This window comes from Halichoerus grypus, chromosome 6, assembly GCF_964656455.1.
Source record: "Halichoerus grypus chromosome 6, mHalGry1.hap1.1, whole genome shotgun sequence".
NCBI classification, from domain to species: Eukaryota; Metazoa; Chordata; class Mammalia; order Carnivora; family Phocidae; genus Halichoerus; species Halichoerus grypus.
In genome coordinates, this window is record NC_135717.1 from 161,739,829 (window position 1) to 161,754,689 (window position 14,861).

Sequence of the window (14,861 nt, forward strand, 5' to 3'; positions counted from 1 at the left end):
TTAGTTTGAAGCTACAGAATGTAGTAGTAAGTGCAGTGGACGGTCGGTGGACAGCTGGACCTCGTATGGCCAATTTCTTGGCTTTTGGATAGTTAGTTGAATGTGATGTCACCTTGTCTTGATCATGAAATGGTTTTGAAAAATAACATTTTGGGAACAGAGATGTTCTGGCTGATAAGTTTTCTAGTCAGTAGAAGAGAATGACCTTGGCCAGAATCTGTAACCTTGAATTATTTAGCCTTGTTGAGCCTCATTTTCTTCTCTAAGAGACTAGGTGTGCTAATGCTTCCTTATTAGGGTTTTGGGGAGGATGTGTCTGAGGTTTCTTGACTGTAATGAACATACAGAGGACTCAGTATGTGGTAACTACTATTAATTATTATTGTATATAAAATCACTATTGGTGAGAGACTTTAAAATAAATAAAATGATATGGACTATCAGAAGCAGTGATTTTCTAGAAGGATTTTATTTTGTAATCATTTGCAGCATCCTTTGTGGAAGCAAATCCAGAGCAGCTAGTACCTGTGGTACCCTGTAGGGCTCCTATAATTTACAGAATCAGTTTCATAAATATTTATTATCAAGTGCCTGTGATGACGGTTCAGACACTATGCGTGGAGCTATTTGGTTAAAAAGGTTGGGCAGAGTGAACATGATAATACAGAGTGCTTCCTCCACCGTCTTATAGTTAGAGTGACCTTGTGCCCTGGTTTGCCCTGGACAGTCCTGGTTTATTGCCGTGGTCCTGGCATAATTATTAATAGTGCCCCTTTCATTTCAGAAGTGTCCCGGTTTGGGAAATCAATTTTATGGTCACCAATATAGTCAATGATTGAGGCAGAAGGAGTTTCTTGAGAAAAGGACTATTTAAGCTCTCTGAACAGGACGGAGCACAATGAAAACTGTTCCTCAGCAAGTTGAATCCTGGCTAGATGGTTAGCTGTAGGACCAGAGAGGAGGAGGCAGAGGGGAAGGCATTTTGGAGACAGACCAAGGCAAACACCACCAGTGTCAGTGACAGAAACCCAGCTGGAGATACCATCTTGAATTCCAGAGTGTGAAGAGCCAGCCTGAGGTGTCCAGGCTTTCTTGTTTAGGATTCATCCATTAGCCCATCCCACATGTTTTCATTGAGATCCTATTAGGCTTAAATCTTTGCCTTAGAATTCCCTAGCAAAAGGATTTGGGGAGTAAGGAGCAAGAGAGGGGTCTACTGCTTCAGATGCTGAACTAGGTCATTACTCTGGTTTCTATGGTCATTTTCTTTCTGGATCTAGGTGTACAGGTCCTGAGGGGTGAAGCTCAGGGCTTTTGCAATTCCACTAGTGCTTCGTAATAACCTGATTCCTTGGGGGTGGGGGAGAGCAGGGTAGTTAGCCCTTCCCCAACATAGTGCTTGAAATGGGGGGGGCTTTGCTTGCTTTTTTGTCTTGTGCATACTGAGAGAACATTGGTTGCAATAGATTTGGGGAGCATTTTAAGGTGTTAATGTACATCTATTCAGAGGTTCTTTCTTTCTTTCTTTCTTTTTTAAGATTTTATTTATTTATTTGACAGAGAGAGACACAGTGAGAGAGGGAACACAAGCAGGCGGAGTGTGAGAGGGAGAAGCAGACTCCCCGCTGCGCAGGGGAACCTGACGCAGGGCTCGATCCCAGGACCCCGGGATCATGACCTGAGCCAAAGGCAGATGCTAAACTGACTGAGCCACCCAGGCACCCATCAGAGGTTATTTCTAAGACAGTAATTATGAAGAATGCAGCTCAGATTTCTTGGATTTTGGATGTGAATTTTTCCCCAAGTGTTTACCTTTGGTTTTGAGAGTCTTAATTACCATTTGGGGACTGTCTGTGAAATGAAGGTGGAAAAAGGGTCACGCCTGGCTTAGGTATTAAAATATAAGCCCTGCGTGTTTATTATGAAGGCTTCACCTTTCGAGTTCCTATTTGCCATCCTGGGCAGCACAACCGATTTTGTGTGTTGTTAACTTCTTCCTGTAACACTGGAGGGCAGGAGGCTACCGGTATCCACACTGTCTTTCTCCAAGGCAAGTGGAACAGCCATCTGGGCTGGGGGGGTGAACGCACAGCTGCCCTCTTGTCGATCTGGTGTTTGTATTTTAATTCAAAAATCTTTGCTGATTCCAATGCTCACTTCACTGGGATTCTCCCTGCTCACTCTCTGAAATGAATAATGGATTAATTGAGGGCCTTGTATCCATTTCGGACAAGGCTTTGTGACAATCTTTTAAGTGCAGAAAGAATTCTAGTGTTAGAGTCAGAGGCCAGGGCTCTGCAACCTCAGATAAGTCATATCAGGCCTCTGTGTCTTCAGGGGTAAACTGAGGCAGAGAAGGACATGAAGGACCACCCTCCTGGGGATGCTATGAAGAAGATAACAATTGCACAAGGACTCCGGGCCGTCCTTTTTGAATAAATCACCAAAATTCGTGAAGATCTAGAACAAAGGTGAGCAAACTATGGCCCCACTAGTCCGTCTCCTGGTTCTGTGTAGCCTGTGAGCTGAGAGTCGTCTTTACATTTTCAAATGGTTGGAAAAAAAATCAAAGAAGAAGACTATTTCCCACACATGAAAAATTCCATGAAGTTCAACTTATCAGTGTTCTTTTTTTTTTTTTTTAAGATTTTATTTATTTATTTGACAGAGAGAGAGACGGCGAGAGAGGGAACACAAGCAGGGGGCGTGGGAGAGGGAGAAGCAGGCTTCCCGCGGAGCAGGGAGCCCGATGCGGGGCTCGATCCCAGGGCCCTGGGATCATGACCTGAGCCGAAGGCAGACGCTTAACAACTGAGCCACCCAGGCGCCCCTATCAGTGTTCTTAAATAAAGTACCACTGGAACTCAGCCAGGCTTACTCGTTTATGTATCTTCTGGGGCTGCCTTTTGTGCTACAGTGGCAGAGTTGAGTCATTGCTCCAGAGACAGAACAGCCTACAAAGCCAAAAATACTTATCTGGCTCTTTCCAAGAAAAGGTGTGCCAACCCGATCTAGACTAATGGTTACTGAAGCAAGATGAACCAGGTTCCACACAGCTCTTTTTCCCTGATGATGCTAAAGCTTTGGGAAAGCTAAAGCTCTTAAATTCCTGGGGAAGGAATCTCAGCTAGCTCATTCACTCTTTTTTTTTTTTTTTTGAAGATTTTATTTATTTATTTGACAGAGAGAGACACACAGCGAGAGAGGGAACACAAGCAGGGGGAATGGGGGAGGGAGAAGTAGGCCTCCCACCAAGCAGGGAGCCCGATGCAGGGCTTGATCCCAGGACCCTGGGATCATGACCGAAGGTAGATGCTTAACAACTGAGCCACCCAGGCACCCCTAGTTCATTCACACTTGACTCATTCATTCACTCTGTCAGTCAGTCATTATTGCTTCACCACATGTCTACTGAGTTCCTGCTATGTGCCAGACAGTTTTTTGGGTGTTGAGGAGAAAGCAGTAAGCAACACAGAAACAGATCCCTGCCGTCAGGGAGCTTACAATCTAATGGGAGGAACTAGATAATATCCAAATAAACAGATATGTTTTATTACTAAGAAGGGGGTGGTTGGTGTGAAGGAGGTGAGGTGTGAGCCCCAAACATACGTGATGGATTTGGTGGGGAGGGGGAGAGAAGTGCTCAGGCAGAGTTTGGAGAAGCAAGCTCAAAAGCCTTGGGGTAGAAGCACTGGAGAAAGTCAAGGGAAGCAAGGGCAAGCCATGATCGTATTTTTAATTTTCAGCATTGGTTATGGGGCTGTGGCACTCTGATTTATGGTCATTAAAAAAAAATATTTATTGGGACGCCTGGGTGGCTCAGTCGGTTAAGCGGCTGCCTTTGGCCCAGGTCATGATCCCAGGGTCCTGGGATCGAGACCCACATCGGGCTCCTTGCTCAGCAGGGAGCCTGCTTCTCCCTCTCTCTCCCTCTGCTTGTGCTCTCTCTGTCAAATAAATAAAATCTTAAAATAAATAAATAAAAAAAATATTTATTGCCCTTTTTCAGGCACATGAGAAAACAAGAGCAGAGACATTGTAGTGCAGTGGGTAAGACTAGAATTTCTGGGGCAAAAAAAAAAAAAAGAAGTTCTATGGCAAACTTTCTCAACCTCTGCACCATGGACATTTAGGGCTGAATAAGTCTTTGTTGTGCCGGGCAGCCCTGTGCACTGGAAAATGTTTAGCAGTATTCCTGGCTTCTACCCACGCGATCCGAGTAATAATCCCCCAGTTATGACAACCAGAAATGTCTCAAATGATGTCAAATGTCTCCTCAGGGCAAAATGCCCTTCATTGAGGACTACTGCTCTGGGATCAGGCTGCTTGTTAACTGTGTGACTTTAGGCAAGGTACTTAACCTCTCTGGGCCCCAGTTTTATCATCTACAGAGTGAAGTATTACCTTGACCTACCATCCGAGGGCTGTTGAGAGGATTATGGGGGTGGAATGCAGTCAGCACTCAGCGTGGGTCTTGGTATGGCCCAAGCACTTGACAAATGTTAGCTGGGAGAGCGGAGACCCTGGCTCTTCTTTTCCTTTCACTCACCTTGTTCCTCCACTGAGAGCAGTGTCTATTTATGTCATGGTGAGAAGTGTATTTATATAATTTTTATGATGGGCTCAGATCCTCGTGTTAAAGTACAAGCTCTCAAAATGGCCATCTTTTGCTTTTTTTCCCCTCTATTCATCATCATCCCTCGTGGGCGGCTGCCATTTTCAAACTGACCTGTGCAGCAATCAGGTGGACATCACTCCTTCCAGTTTTTCGGGATGGTTGGAAGTGAAGGACCTCAGAGTTTAAGAAACACACCTGGGGTCCCCAAAAGCCCCCCGCCACTCAGAACCCCCAGGATGGGGAGCTCAGAGCCAGCAGATGTTGGGCTGTGGGGGGCAGCCCAGATAATGAGGTGTGAGAGAGGAGGCTTGTAGAGCAGTTGAATACAGGAGAGAAGCTTTTCCACTGTCCTCTGCAGCTGCCCTGCTTACAAAGGCTGCTTTGCCCCGGGGAGCCCCCAGAAGCACACTTGACACCCAGTGTCACCATGGGCCACAACACTGGATGAGAGGGACACCTGCTGTAAAGAGGAATGGCAACTGGAAGGAATTGGCAGGCGTTGGGGAAAGCCTGGCCTCCCCAGTCCACTCAGGGCACCGAGAAGGGGCATGTTGGGAGCACTCATTTGGCTTCATTTCGTCCCCTACGTCCCCTAGTCTTGTGCCTAAGCTGGTCATGGGACGAAATGTTCCCGTGGGCTCTTCCTTCTCGAGTTAAAGGGGCAATAGCTGATGTTTATTGAGCACTTGTGATGTGCTGGAGGCATTTTCTATGCATTATTTTGTTTCGCTTCCCAATCCTCCCGGCCAGGGCTGTAGTGAGTTCCCTCCTGGGCCGGGTAGTTCAGTCCTTTGGGGAAACTGGAATTTGACTCCCATAATCTGTTTCTTTTACAAAATCTTGGATGCAGCATAAGGGGAGGCTGAGGATTTTGCTAAGAAATTAAAATTGCGCTCCAAAGATCAGCCCTCTGGTGGGGTCCCTGGGCTCCTCCCACAGGGCTCCACTTCTCACCATTAGTGTGGATGAGTTTCTTGAAGCAGGGTTAATCCCAGTCTGTCTGCACCAGCGATGGGTTGACATCCTTCTCGGGAGTCATTTTCAAAAACAGTCTCATCCTGTCCTCTTCCTTCTGTCCATCAGTGTCTGTTCTTTCTGAAGCTTGTCAGTTTTATAGCTGTAGTTAGGCTTCATAGAGCACACTTGGAATGTGGGGGAATCCATCTGGGCTCTGGTTCAAGACAGACTGTGATTCCCTGGGAGGCCTGGCCTGGGCCCTGAGTCTGCATTTCCAGTACGTTCCAAGGTGATGCTGAGGTCCCACTGATCACACTGGAGTTGGTGATAGATGACGGTGCCCTCTCTGCCACTTCTGAGGCTGAACTGAATTCTTGGAAGAAGAGTTTTGCCCCCGGAGAGACTCAGGAACCAGGCCCTAGGAAGAATTCCATCCTTTGGGGGAGTGTGGCGTCCGTGTGATACGGTGTCATGTAAGCTGACTGCTGATAAACTCGGTGAAATGAAGCCAGATGTTTTATAAATGTATTATAATTTTTAAAAATTATAAATAAATTGGCCCCTTTTTTTTCATGGCGTGGCTAACATTTCCTGAGCACCTACTATGTGCCAGCCCTTTCTTCCCCACTGAGTAGCATGCTAGGTTGCTTTCGACCCACGGTCCCCTTGGTGGTGAGACGTACAACTCATTTGAGTCAAAAACTGTCTTCGGGGCCGCAAGCCTGTCGTTCCTTTGCATGCCAGGAGCCTGTGGGTAAGAGGGAAGATTTGGCTTCACACACATTTTCATGCAGTATTTCCTTCATTAGTTATGTGGTTGTGAGGGAGTCCGCTTCTTGGAGGCCCAGGAAGGGATATTTAGGAGGTTGGTTCGATGCCTCTGTGCCAGATGGACTCTGATTCTCTTGAAGCCCCTGGCAAGGCCTTCGCTCGCAGACCCTGTGCTGTCTGTGCATCTGGTTCCGGGAGGCACTTAGGAGGGACCCCGGACAGATGTGCTGTCGCAGTCCATACACTCCGGGCTCTGCATATGGCGGCTTATGCAAAGCAGGTGGAGACTAGAAAATCATCTGTATGTCACTTGTAGGAAGAACAGTCCAGGTAATGAGACAGGATCTGAAGATTTGAGTGGGAAGGTGATTTTAGCCAACCCTCTGCCCAGCAGTCAACACGTAGCCTCCCAAGCTGCATCATGGTGTAGCATCCCAGTGGGGACGTGGGGAGGGTTTATTTTTTATCTGTGATCTGATATTAATTTGCCTTAAACAAAAGAAGCAATTTACTCTGTAATTCTGAGGTTTATGGTGTTTCTACTGAGTCCTTTCATCTATTGAAAGATGGTGTTACGCATTTTAATAGAAACTATTGTTTTCCATAAAAAAATTTTTTTTTTTAATGCTTTCTTCTCTCTTCAATCAAATTATAGAGTTGGAGCTAATACGGTAAGGAGCTTTGAGGCCCAGCACTGCAAATCTTGAGTTTCTGTGTGTGTGTGTGTGTGTGTGTGTGTGTGTGTGTGCGTGCATGCGCATGCGTGTGTCTTTGTCACGGAACCAGGCCTAAACAGAGGTGTGGCACAGCACTTTTGGTGGACAGAGTGCTGTTTCTCTAGCAGGGGATTTGAGCCTCCACAGACTGTACTCGATTGGGTTTTTGTGCTGCGTGTAGGACCTTTAGCCACTCTATCGATGATAGATTTCCTTTAAGGAATTTCCAGGAAACCCTCTTAACCACGAGGGTACAAATTAATGTTTTTCTAGTTTAATTACAGTAGTTTTGAAAGAAAGCCCCTTTCAGACCATTATCTAAAGCCGAACTTCCTTTAAAATTCAGGGGCACAGCTTCGTAGCTTGCAATGTGCCCGAGCACGCTGGAAGTCTCCCGCGCTCAGGGCAGCCACGCGATGGGCTTTGACCTCAGGGGAGAGGTTTGTGTTTCCAGGCATCGGGGTGGGGGTAGCTGTAGAAGAGTGAGCGGAGCCCCTTTCTCTTAAGGCTGTCATCACGCTCGTCCAATTCCAACTCTCTCTTTAGTAACCACCTCCCCGCCTCCCAGGGGAGTGACCCCAAGGAGCCTGTTATTACAGCCCCGGCTTGATGGATAATTACTGGTTACGAGGTCTGATTTGACACCAGCACTTTGCGTGATAGCCTGTTGGATCTGCTGGGCATAAATTGATTATTTCCATTCATCTGAGGCTGCCTCGCAGAAACACGGTTGCGGTGGGGGTTTGCCGGGGATGCGAAGATTATTCCCTGCACTGCAGCAGGGCCGGGCCAGCCGTTCCGAGAGCCGTTTGAGCAAAGCCTTCGCCATCCGGGGCCTTGAAGGTTCTCCTGCAGGGGCAGGGTTGGTTGTGAAGGGCGACGATCGGGTTTTCTTGGGAAGTCACTTGCAGAGAGAAAGAGAGAGAGGGAGAGAGTAGTTTAGGAGGCCCAGCTGTATGTAGGAGAGAAGGGGACTCCATCGGGGTGTAGGAGCTTCTGCTGTGGCTGTCATCCCAAGCTGCCAGCTGCAGAACTGAACGAGGGTGCACGGCTGTCATTGGGGTCACTTGTCTCTCTGCACAGCTGTGCTGCAGGCAGTGAGGGATGAGGCAGCCAGAAGCATCTTACTGCTTATGGGCTGTGAGCCCTCAGCAGAGTCTCTGAACTGCCGAGCCTCAGTATCTTCATCTGTCAAATCGGTCTAATAATACCTGCTCTGCGGATCTCACTTGCTCTTATGTATCCTGTAAGATCATCAACAAGGATATGCTTTATTTTTTTTTTTAAAGATTTTATTTATTTATTTGACACAGAGAGAGAGCTCATGACAACACAAGCAGGGGGAGCGGCAGGCAGAGGGAGAGGGAGAAGCCGGCTCCCCACCAAGCAAGGAGCCCGATGCGGGGCTCCATCCCAGGACCCTGGGGTCCTGACCTGAGCCGAAGACAGACGCTTAACCAGCTGAGCCACCCAGGTGCCCCAAGTATATGCTTTATAAACCATAGAGGAATAGATGTGGGTTCATTCCGTGAGAGGCAGTTTAGCCTAACGGTTAGTGATAAGTTAGCAGTGTACTTGCAGCTGTAGTTAGTAGTAAGAAAGACTAGTCAGTACACGGGTAGTGGTTAGGAAAATGAATACCACCCCTGCTGCAACAGCCGGCTGTGGGTGGTTTTTTTGTTTTGTTTTTTTACCCTGAGTATACTATAGGATAGATGGGTCTACTGCCTGAAATTTCAGAACACTTGCTGAAGGAGATTCTTAGGATGTGTTCAGTGATAGGATCTTCCTCCTGGGGCACGACCCTGGCAAGGCACAGGCTGAGCTCTGTGCATGGAGCCCTTGCAGCAGGGTTCTGTGGGTGGAACCAAATCTGTCCTGGGCTCTGAGCATCAGAGGGGCGGTTTTGAATTCCCTTGAGAGCCCTTGACCTTTGCTTGTCTCTGCTCAGGAAGCCAGACAATCCATGGCCCCTGTGGTGCATGCATCTACCCTTTGGTCTGGTCTGGCCTTGGAGGCTGTGGGCTTTCTGTTTTGAAGTTGACTGCCTGATATTCCTTTGGAATATGTGAGTCGAGGGGGAAAGAATTGGACATATTTTGAATCTTGCTGGTGGACTTCTTTCCTCTGTTAAGGCACTTTTTTTGCCCGTTAACCCAGCATCACTTAGAGATGTCTTTATTTCCCAACTGCTTTAATTATATAATAGTAATGATAATACTACTACTAATAATAGTTGGCCTCAGTGCCCCTGGCTCCCAGTGCAGTTTCTTGTATGTATTTATTCAGTGAGTGGATGAATGACTCGAGGTCTACGGGGGAAGATTTGGAGGTTACCATCAGATTCAAGTCTGGGGGGACCTTTGAGACAGACATTCTTTTTCTCTGGGTCTCTACCCTTTCCTTCCCCCCATAACCACTTCCTTCTGATCTGTGTGCATTTCTGCAGTGTATGTCCACCACAGACGAGGTCGGGCAAATACGGTTCCAAGCAGGTTGGCTGCCCTCCGTCCTGTGGACAGCATCTTGGGAAATCTCTCTGCACTTTTGTCCTGCCAACCTGGTCACTATTGTGGGTCTGGGGTCAGGGCTGGCAGGGGATCCAAAAATGGGCTCCTTCCACCTCTGTATTTTGGAAGCTCAGGCACAAAGTGAAGTGACTTACCCAAGAACGCAGAGAGTTAGTGGGGTGACCAGGTAGAAACCTTCATCTCCTGACTCCTCTTAGCTCTGGCCTATTTCCAGGAAAACAGGCTGTGACTTCTACCCCATGTGTCCTGGGCAGAGATGCTATTCTAGATGGATATGTCCTACATTAGAACGTCAGAATACCTCACTCTGGCCCCTGGGGGATCCCGGGGTGATGCCTTGAGTCCTCGGTCACTGAGAGAAAACTAGATTTGGGTCTGCTTCACTATCTGATTAAAATGGCCCTCTCCCTCCTCAGACTGGAGAAGTGTTTCCTGTTTCCCTGCCGGTGGGCATTTTCTGCCTTTATCCCTTCCTGGCTGCGGGATGGGGCTCCCATGCTGTGGCCGGCAGAGCTCGGGCTCATGAGCTTGATCTGCCTAGTTCCTGCCTGGTGGTGGCATCCCGGACAGGATCCCAGCACCCTCCTTATGCCTGGCAGGTGTGATTTACTGGAGCTTGTAACACTGGGGTGTCTGTGTCCACTAGCATTTCTTTCCCAGTTATATTAACCAGTAATAGGAAATTAAATCAAGGCATTCCTTGAAGGAGCGCCAGCCACTCAGTTGCTTTTGTGGTATGTATGTTCTAGGGCTCACTCTGGCTCTTTCCCTCAGTGGTGGGTTTTCTGTGCAGTAGAGGAGTATAGAGCAGGCTTTCTCAGGAAAGCCTGGGAATTCATGCCTCCTGAGCAAATCAGTATATCTCACTGAGCCCCAGTTCTCTTATCTGTAAATGGGTGCAGTTGTGCCAACCTTAAAGATGTTGTTAAGGATGACGTGCGATTCTGGTATATGTGGAATAGGCCGCCCTCAGTGCTTGGTCCGTGGTGTCCAGCCAGCCTTTGTTCCAGGATGATCTCTGTAGGTGTACTGCAAGGTTCTCAAGCCGGCTGATGATCGGAATTACCGGAGGGGTGCTTTAAAACACAGACACTGCCGGCCCCTCTAGAATACCCACTCATTGAAATCTCCAGCAGTGGGCCCAGCATTGCATCATTGAAAAAAGGTTCCCTGGTACTTCTTCTGATCCCCAGCTCTGTTTGGGAACCTCTATAGGATAGGCTTTATTTATTTTCTCTATAATCATCTTTGTTCAAGACAAAATGGTAGGGTGGTGTAAACGATTTGAGGATTTAAATATTCTGACCATTTTTTTCATGCTTGATTTGGGCTCTGTTTTCACAGTAAGTTATTTCTGTGTGTTGGGATGGGTGGGGTGGAAAAATAGGACGATTATAAAAAAATGTCTACTAGGAGAAGCTATGATGCTTGATTAATTAGAAATAGACAATCTGCTCCTTAAAAAGGCCTTCTTTGTGGGATGAAAGACAACTGGATTCTCTCTATTCAGGGGCCAATGGGTTCATTTCCAAGATACAGAAATTGATCTCCAAGCTAGCTTTCAGATGGACAGATGAGAGTCAGCTTGCATTCAGTTCCCTATTTCAGATGTGTGGGTGGGGTTTCTTCTCTCTCTGCTTCTCCCTGCCGCCTTCCCTCCCACCTCCTCTGGCTGGCTAGTTCCCGGGAGAACTCTTGGTAAGAGTTCCTGGAGGACCCTGTGCTTGTGGAGTCAGGGAAGCCAGCTTAAGTTTCTGGCTGCAACCCTCAAATGCCTGGAAATTTTACAAGGACAGGAACCATTCTTCGCTTGCAACTTACCTGGGTACAACCTGGTTCACGGTGTGAGGCCACAAGTGTTTCTGTTGAGCAATGAGAAATACATCAGAGCAGGATGCAAAATGTGCCCCTTTCTGCTTCCTGCTTCTATGACCTGGAACAAGTCATTGAACCTTCATAGAGCGAGCCTTGCTTCCCTTACTGGTTAAACGGGGTGTTCACACTGCTTTCCTGAGCTTTCCCAAATGAATATTTTGTGTAGAAATGCTGTGTAAAACCAAAGAGCTGTGTCACCTTATTATATAAGGAATATTTCATTGCCTGTTAGAACACTGGCATTTGCTCAGGACTTTTGCTGGTTGTTTACCTATTATTTTTCCTCCATGCTTTTTTTGTTTTGTTTTTTATTTTTTATTTTTTTTTATTTTTTTTTTTATTTTTTTAAAGATATTTATTTATTTGAGAGAGAGAGCGCACAAGCGAGCACGAGCAGGGTGAAAGGCAGAGGGAGAGAGAAAGGGAGAAGCAGACTCCACTGAGCAGGGAGCCCAACGTGGGGCTCGACATGGGGACTGACATGGGGTTCAATCCCAGGACACTGAGATCACGACCTGAGCCAAGGCAGACGCTTAACCCACTAAGCCACCCAGGTGCCCCCTGTTTTTTGTTTTTTAAAGATTTTATTTATTTACTTAGAGAGACAGCGAGAGAGGGAACACAAGCAGGGGGAAGTGGGAGAGGGAGAAGCAGGCTCCCCGCAGAGCAGGGAGCCCGATGTGGGACTCGATCCCAGGACCCTGGGACCATGACCTGAGCCGAAGGCAGACGCTTAACGACTGAGCCACCCAGGCGCCCCTTTCCTCCATGCTTAACATGGCAAATTATTTGTATGTAACTTTCTTTCTTTTTCTTTCTTTCTTTCTTTCTTTCTTTCTTTCTTTCTTTCTTTCTTTCTTTCTTTCTTTCTTTCTTTCTTTCCTTTCTTTCTTTCTTTCTTTTTCTTTCTTTCTTTCTTTCTTTCTTTCTTTCTTTCTTTCTTTTCTTTTCTTTTCTTTTCTTTCTTTCTTTCCTTCTTTCTTTCCTTCTTTCCTTCCTTCCTTCCTTCCTTCTTTTTTTTTTTTCCTTTTTTGGTGCTATGGGAACATGGCTATCTTTCTAAGTTGGTCTCAAGCGCTGTGTTGCTAGAGTGGGAAGACAAGACGCCCGTGTGAGGCCGCTCTGCCCCGCAGCCTTATTGCTGCAGTGGTCACGGAAGCCAGAGAATTTATTCTTGTTCCTTGCTCCTCCGTCAGGATGGAATGGCACTGCACGACTTATCTTCTGGAGTGGTTTTGAACCCAAAGTGTCTTTCTTTGAATAAATGTTGCTCCCCACTCTGGTGACTCAAGAATGGGAAGGACACACAGAGATCACAAGTACTTTTTGGTGCCAACAAATGGGGCTGCCTCTCAGACAAATTATTTGCACTCGGCATGTGTTTGTTAAATGGGCAGTGATTGAGCACACAGTTGCGGGTATGTGTCTGCCTGTCCTGGCGAAAGGTCATGGTTCAGTAGCAGCCCACATTTGGTCCCGTCGTCACCGCGCTAGTGGGCTCTGCATCTAGGTCTTCCATTTGTCTGAATCCAGGATGGACTGTGGAAAAATAGACATCTGGCGAGGAGAAAATTGTAGACATAGAAACAGAGAGAGTAAGTTCCTTACAGATACTTTCAGCATTTAACCATTGGTAGAAGCATCCCTTCATCTGAACATTTATTTCCTCATCCATCAGCCATCTGTCTACCCATCCATCCATCCATCTACCCGTCCCTCCATCCATCCACCCATCTGTCCGTCCATCCATCCATCCATCCATCTACCCATCCCTCCATCCATCCACCCGTCTGTCCGTCCATCCATCCATCCATCCATCTACCCGTCCCTCCATCCATCCACCCATCTGTCCGTCCGTCCATCCATCCATCCATTCATCTATCTGTCCTCCATTTTGGCAAATCCTTATTAAGCACCTACTATGTGCCAGTTTTTTGCTAGGCCCTGGGGATAAAAAGTCACATAAGACAGGATCCCTGTCCTCAAGGAACCAGCAGTCTAGGGTATAGGATGTTTTCCTAAATTTTAAGTCAAATTCTTACTTGACACATACCGATCATTGTTTTGTTTTGGTTTCCATCTCTTGAACAAAGCACGGCGTGTAACCGTTGTGATGTTTCCACTAGTTTTGATAAACCCATGTCCCAGAGTTGGATTTCATGTTTTGTATAACTCTAAGCATGGTGTAAGTGCTTGATTAAACAGAGAAGATGGAAGAAATCATAATCCAAAAGAAAAGACCAAATCTTACGTATGAAGGTATCCATCGGAATTCTTAAAAGCTTTTTCAAAGCCTCATAGTGTATATTGCTTTTTGAGCCTTGGGTAAATTTAAGTGCAAAACACCTTCTAAGTCTATTATACTAGAAGGCCGGTTGGGAGGCAGAGCTTTCTGTCTTTCAGATTAGCCCAGGAACAGGCCTTATAAGGAGCGGTTTAGAGCCTGGGTTTGGGATCTTGCAAGCTTGGGTTGGGATCTCCATTTTGCCACTATCGGTGTGACCCTGGTTAAGTTACTTAACCTCTCTGAGCCTGTTTCTTTCTGAACCGGGAATAGCAACAGTACTCACCTGAGGATGAAGTGAGCCTGGCACGGACTAAATGCACTGTAAGGACTAGCTGTTCTGATGATTATGGGGAGCAAAGGTCCTGGATGGTTCAAAAAAAGAAAGAAATCTTGGCAACTTGCGGTTTTAGTATGGAAATGAGATGGATGATGCCTTTTGGTATTACAGAACTGATAATCCCTGGGGAATATTAATGCTTCTCAGATGGCCCTTCTTTTTTGCATCTTTGCTGTGACAAGGATGAATAGTGAGCTTTAGCTGTTTTTGCAGCGAAAGGTTGGAGAGTGTTTGCATATGTACAGAGATGGGAGGAGAAGGAGTTTAAGCCTATAAGCACTGTCATGGATTTTCCACTAACACGCCTGAGTGTTAGCATATCATTCAGGCAGTTCACCTACTCAGGAGAAAATCCAATTCTGAAATGAATTTCCACAAATCAAAAAGGCAATTGGTAATTACAGCTGACATTATACATTTTAAAGGGCTGACTGGCAAGTTGGATTTTATAACAACACTCGAGGCAAAGAGTTCAGTGTAGTGGGAATTATTTTCACAAAAGGATCATTTTCTTAACAAAAAGGAGGGAGCGTTTCTCTTGTTTTTTTTTTTTTTTTTTTTTTTTTCCCTTTTTTTTCCATTAACTATGAAGGTAGTGCTATATACTGTTTATAGAGGCCTTGATCCTTTTTAAACTTAAGGAGCACAGTTGGCCTCCATGCTAATAAATCGAGAGCCATATGGGGGCTCAGGGACATTTAATTTATGTGCGAGACTCCTTCACCAAATTCAGCTGGCTACTTCCTGGGATGGTGTACTTGATTGATGA

At 46.4% G+C, this 14,861-nt stretch overlaps 1 protein-coding gene across 3 annotated transcripts in view; it reads left to right on the forward strand.

The window, feature by feature from the left end:
• CHST11 (carbohydrate sulfotransferase 11) overlaps positions 1-14,861 on the forward strand; it is a 261,062-nt gene that overhangs the window by 43,065 nt on the left and 203,136 nt on the right. The window contains exon 1 of one of the 3 annotated variants that reach the window (XM_078076502.1): positions 2,338-2,471. The exons of the other annotated variants lie outside the window; for them this stretch is intronic. The gene's annotated coding sequence lies outside the window, so the exon portion shown is untranslated. Of the gene's footprint in view, positions 1-2,337; positions 2,472-14,861 lie in introns of those variants that run through there. 3 annotated transcript variants of the gene reach the window in all.